The sequence below is a fragment of the Canis lupus genome, chromosome 38 (assembly GCF_048164855.1).
Source record: "Canis lupus baileyi chromosome 38, mCanLup2.hap1, whole genome shotgun sequence".
Lineage (NCBI taxonomy): Eukaryota > Metazoa > Chordata > Mammalia > Carnivora > Canidae > Canis > Canis lupus.
In genome coordinates this window covers 7,958,477-7,964,859 of record NC_132875.1, presented here as the reverse complement: position 1 = coordinate 7,964,859, position 6,383 = coordinate 7,958,477, and the positions used below count along the sequence as shown (strand labels likewise).

The following is a 6,383-nucleotide window of genomic DNA, read 5'->3' as shown; positions in this document are numbered from 1 at the left end:
TGTGGTAGGGATGGGATGGCCTTTGCCTAACTTTATTTGGGCCTTTGCTGTGTGCCAGGAACTATCTCAAGTACATGTCACATCCCCTCCCCCTGTCGGTGCTCTGACCTGATCCTCAGACACATGGCATCCGAGTCTTGGCAGATGAAGGGCTGAGGCGTCTGTGTTTGAGCCTCACCCAGGTATGCCCTCCTTTTTGTAACTCACGCGTGTGCACACACCCACACGCCATAATGTGAAAATGGAGGCCTTCTTTGATTTTTGGGGTCTGGCTGGTCAGTACTTTTATTGACTACCACAAGAACAACAGGAAAAAGGTATACATTTTCTTTTGTTGCAAGAGAAAACGTATTCATTTAGGTTGAATAAAGCACGCACGTAACATTCCCCTTTGCCCATCCTCGCTCACAGAGGCGAGAAGTTTTGACAAGTATTAAGGAGATGCCTGAAGGGGAGCTTTCCTGTAGCCACTGCGAGGATTATCTTGTCCCAAGAGTCATTTAAATTTCGGGTACACAATCCTCTTTCTGAAATCCTTTTGAGCAAATGTGCTTCAGGATTCATAATTTTTCAGATGGTAAATATGTATTACAGCCCATATATTAAATAGTGTGTAAGACTCCCATCAGGGACTGCAGTAGGACCTGTAATTAGCACATGAGTAGCTCTGTCTTGGAATGTATAATGGACACATTAAGAGGGATAAAGACTAAGGTTCAGATCAAGTGTGATCATTAAATAACTCTAACATACATGAGAAAATTTGCTTATTGGACTTTAAAAAAAATTTTAATTGTAATTTTGTGGTCCTGTATGTGATGAAAGAGCTGATTACATAGATGTAGTCCTGTCCAGAAGGCTCCTGTAATGCCCTAGAATCAAGAGAAGCAAATAAAACAGTAAGAAGAAAATCTCTTATCAAGTAATTCATTTCCTTTGTTCATCAGAAATCAATGCACTCATCCTAAAGCCATGAAACTTTTACCAGTATCCATAGGAGAGGTGTCTGGGTGGCTCAGTCGGTTAAGTGTCCAACTCTCCATCTCAGCTCAGGTCTTTTTTTTTTTAATAAATTAATTTTATTGGTGCTCAATTTACCAACATACAGAATAACACCCAGTGCTCATCCCGTCAAGTGCCCCCCTCAGTGCCCGTCACCCATTCACCCCCACCTCCTGCCCTCCTCCCTTTCCACCACCCCTAGTTCGTTTCCCGAGTTAGGAGTCTTTTTCTTCTCCCTTCCCTTATATTCCCTTTCACTGTTATTTATATTCCCCAAATGAATGAGAACATACACTGTTTGTCCTTCTCCGATTGACTTACTTCACTCAGCATAATACCCTCCAGTTCCATCCACGTTGAAGCAAATGGTGGGTATTTGTCGTTTCTAATGGCTGAGTAATATTCCATTGTATACATAAACCACATCTTCTTTATCCATTCATCTTTCGATGGACACCGAGGCTCCTTCCACAGTTTGGCTATTGTCAGCTTAGGTCTTAATCTCAAATTAATCTCTGAGTTTGAACCTCATGTTGGCTCCATGCTGGGTATGGAGCCTACTTAAAAAAAAAAAAAAAAAGAAAAAGTAGACATAGAAGAAAATCTTCAAGATCTGAGGTTAGACAAAGTGTTAAGAATAACATCAAAAGCACAATTCATAAAAGGAAAAATTGGTCTTTATCAAAAGTAAACACTTTGCCAAATCACTGTCAAGAAAATAAAAAAGATAATCCATAGACCAGGAGAAAATATTTTCAAATAACATATCCAACAGAAGGCTTGTATCCAGAATATATAAAGAGCTCTTTAAACTCAGCAATAAGGAATCAAACAACTCAGTTAAAAGTGGAAAAGAAACCTAAACAGACATATCACCAAAGAAGATATTAAGATGGCAAAGAAGCCCCTGAAAAAAGATGTTCAACACCAGGAGCCATTAAGGTAACACAAATTTAAACCACAGTAAGATTCTACTACACATCTATTAGTATGTCAAAAAAAATATTGACAATATCAATTGTTGGTGAGTGGTGGTTTACAAATTTATAGATTCACAAATCTATAAATAGGTTAAAATTCATATGACTGAATACCAAAAAAGGAAAGTCAGTATCAGTATCCAATTTTTTAAAAAAGACCCAACATATAACACCCAGGGCTCATCCCGTCAAGTGCCCCCCTCAGTTATACTATATGTTGGCCAATTGAACTCCAGTAAAAAAATATACAAAAAAAAAAAAAAAAAAAGAAAGAAAAAATCCAAAGATAAATAAATAAATAAATAAATAAATAAAAATAAAAATTTAAAAAAGACCCCAATAAACACCAATGCACTCACATTTGACCTTTGTGAAACCAGTTTGTGTCAATCTCACCCTTACTTAACTAATGACACCCTCCTTCAGCCAAGGCTGCCTACAAGATCGGGAGGCAGGAGGTATGTATGAGGCACTGCTAGTACAAAGATGAGTCAGGCAGAGGCTCTGACACTCAGAGCTCACAACCTGGGCAAAGGAATGAGACAGAGAGGCAAAAAAGATGTCAATGACTTGCACCACACAAATCCAAGGTCATGATCATCGGGAGCCGTAAGCATAAAGAATGTTTTCTTAATTTGATCAAGAAGGAATAATTGTTTGTGTTTACTGTTCTGTTTAGTTCTGTTTTTTTTTTTTTAACCGAGTATGTTTTCTCATAATTTTGAACACTTCCCCTTGTTTTGACCAAAAAATTACTGAGTGGAGAAAATCCCATTTACTGCTAGGAATGGTGTCTGCTAGATAGAAGGCTTATGGAAACATGGACTGTGTCTAATTCCACTGGTATAGTCCGGTCACTAGAACTCTAACACAAAGAAGTCTCATCAATCGTGAAATATTTATTAAATAAAGGATGAAAGATGACGTCAGTACGACACTTTAATCATTACAACTCTTTACAAATTCTTTATTTATCTAGCGTATTCATCAGCATAGCTTTGCTCATTGCCATTTGGAGATGAAAGGTGTATTTTCACTAGTAGGTGCACAGCCCATCGTCATGCCGTTGGGAGACACTTCTAAGGGGAAAGTCCCAAAAAGTGAGTCAGAATGATTAGTCATGTTCTATGGCATTGGTCTTTGAAACCAAAGACCATTGCATACCCTCTAAATATCTACAGGAAATAAATACCAGTAGTGTGAATGTAGATCCTTTTAGAAGACCACTAATCCTGCTATGATAAGTGACTGGGCACTTATTCAAGTGGTGTGTTTGCACTGCCATGGCAACAGACAATGTTGGTGTATTCCAGTGTTCTAAATCCAGAGCCCTAATCTGGATATAAATACGCTGAATGTTATGAATCCAGTTTCCTAAACTAAGCCCTACCTCAGTGTCTTCATCTGTGAGCGAAAGGTCACTCACCACAGTTTGCTGTGCATTCATGACAATTAAAATCCTTGCTTATGAGAAGTCGTGTTTTTCTTCCCATCCAAGCAGAAGTGAAGTTCAAAGTCAGAGCTCTGTCAGGGTTCAGCTTCTGTGATCAGTCAGGCCATTCCTGTTTAGAAGAGAGTTTTCTAAAGTAAGTGCTAAGTATTTTAGGCAAAGAAACCCAGCTGTGAAAATACTGTTAACATTTGTACAGTTGTTTTATATGTGGATTTATTTTTACGTGTGCTTATTTCAGTGCACGTCTTTGGAGAGAAGTTTCTCTTCCCTGCCCTCCTTCCCTGTACCTTCCTCTTGCTGCCCCTCGTGGGTCTTTTGAGAAATGACAGTTCTCTCTAATTCTTACGGGTCACAAGTGTTCTGCATCACAGCACACCCTTGACCAATTAGCATTAATAAGTGATGCCTGGAGAAAGAGCCCTGGAGAAAAAGCAGTAGGCTTGCTTTTGCCAAATTGGAGTTGACCCAACTAGCAAAAATTTCCAGTGTACTTTCATATTCTCCTGCTTCACGTGTGTTCCTGCTGCCTAAACATACATTTTTTTTTCTAAACATACATTTTTGACATGGGTTCTTGGACACCCCATGAGGTACATGGCCTTGTGCACTTTGCTCCAGGAGATATGCAGACCTCATTTACTGAATAAATTCCTTCTCAACTGTCTGCTATGTGTGGGCATTATGGGGAATAATAAGACATCATCTCTGCCTCCTACGATCTTAAGATGTTTTCGCAGAGATACAGGAAACTTTGAACCAACTCTTCATTACTTATTGAGCAGCTCCTGCCTGTAAGGCACAGGGCTAGGTACAGATAGCAGAACCGACAGGATTTCGACAAGTAGAAAACCAATCAGGACAGAGCCAGCAGGCTCAGCAGCAGAAGGAAAAGCTCAGAAACAGAAAAGCCAGTGGCCAACTAGAAATTCCCGAGGAGTGAAGCAAAAGTAAAAAGAGCATCAATTCAAATTCTCTCTCTCCGACACACGCTGCTCTGTTGCCTCATACACACAACTAGCAGGTACACCCTGCAGGGTTGGTGTAGGTGTGGGGGGCACCGTGTGGCACCGCCTGGTACAAGGCAGGCAGACAGCAGACCAGAGTTACAGCGTGTCACTTTGCCTTGGGCAGACAATTTATGAAGGAGAGCTAGAGAATAAGTTTGCAGAGGCAGTTTGGAGCGTTGAATAAAAGGCTTTCAAGGAAAAAATTTTAAAAAAAAAAAAAAAAAAAAAAAAAAAAGCCTTTGAGGGCCTAGCTCTGGAGGATGAGTGTTATTCTGTGGACAGTAGTGAGGAGTCAGGAGATGGATGGTTGGGGAACAAAAGAGTGACATGATAGGGACTCTTTTTAGAACAATGAAGAGCCGAGGAGGAGCAGGGGGAAAAAAAAGAGCAAACAGCCTGAAGTTGCTGCAGTCATCCTGCCAAATGAACAGAAATCAAGAGGTACACTTCAGGGCTGTCAGAATGTTTTTATTATACTTGAAATACATTCAAAGTTGGATCAAGGGGCTTTCAGGTAGGATATAAATCGATGCGATTTTCCATCCTGCAGCAATTCCAAGTTGTTTCAAATATTTAGGCAAGCACTATGTGTTTGGTGACAAAGCATAAATGTGATGTGGCCTCTTCCACCGGTACCCACACATTCGTATGAACAAAGAGCGAGTCCCAGGGTGTCACCGATGCCAGACCTGCCAGCAGCACCTGCCAGAGGCCCTCTGCCCGCAAAAGACCATGCCATTTTCAGAAAGGTGCACACAGGTCTGAGTGCCAAAAAAACAGCCGTAAGAGTTTTAGAACCAAGTCACCTCGAAGTCTTTCAGATGACATGAGTACATGCTCGTGATATTAAGTGAAGTAAGCAAATAAAAATTGCTCATTTTGATATCGTTTTTGTTAAAAAATTGAACTTATATACGGTTGGTGTATATAAATAAGGAATGAAAAGAACACACATTAAATTTTCAACAGTAGTTGTCTGTGGCTGAAAGATGGTTTTATTTTATTTTTTAAAGATTTTATACATTTATTAATGAGAGGCACAGAGAGAAAGAGAGAGAGACACACAGGCAGAGGGAGAAGTGGCTCCATGCAGGACTTGATCCCAGGACTGCAGGATCATGCCCTGAGCTGAAGGCAGGCACCAAACCGCTGAGCCATCCAGGGATCCCCTGAAAAAAACAGTTTTAATGGAGAGATTACAAACTGACAGCCAAGAACAAATGTGACTTGCAGCAATTTCTCGCTGGCCAGACTGCCCTTTCTATACCTTCCCACTCTGTTCTCTTAGGACCCACCCGCTTCATCTCTGTAGGTCGCCCGCCTAAGCAGGGCAGGTAGTCCTGAGTGGTTTTCATTCACCAGATCCTTTCCTACACGAGCAGGATTGACTTTTTATTACTAGAAAAAGCAAAAGTGAAAATAATCAGCAGCTTGCACATGATAATTAGAAAACATAATTTCTTTAAAGAATTTTTTTTACATACATTTTTAGCAGAGATGGTGCTCCTCCTACCACCCTTACACGGAGTACAAAAAAACAACAGTGCACTTTTTCATATCCTCTCAGGAGCCTCTTCAGGTGACAGGTATGGGTGTGACCAGCCCCACCTCAGACCTTGTCCCCAAAGACCTTGAACGTTCAGATCTTAGCACATATTCGAGAACCAGGGTTAAAGATTTACATATGCACGCTGGTCAGTTATTATTTTAAAGTGGGAAAGTGAGGTAATTACTATTCAATAAATATAATATGGAGAATATATAGAGTCTCTCAAAATACAAATTCAAAACAAAACAGATTTTGGTAGCGGCATATCGACTATCATTTATTTAATGCAAGCTCCTCATTTTACAAATGGCTGAAAAAAATAAATGAATCAAGCAAGACTTGGTTAATGAAATGCCAGATAGAGACCAGGAAGGCCAGGCCACATCCACCTG

At 40.2% G+C, this 6,383-nt stretch overlaps 1 long non-coding RNA gene across 1 annotated transcript; it reads right to left on the bottom strand.

Moving 5' to 3' along the window:
* Positions 1-253: 253 nt before the first annotated feature.
* LOC140626927 (uncharacterized) lies at positions 254-1,562 on the bottom strand. The gene is made up of 2 exons (XR_012025889.1): positions 1,324-1,562; positions 254-872 (listed from the first exon to the last, which is right to left on the bottom strand). It is a non-coding gene; the product is annotated as an uncharacterized lncRNA (long non-coding RNA).
* Between the last annotated feature and the right edge of the window lie 4,821 nt (positions 1,563-6,383).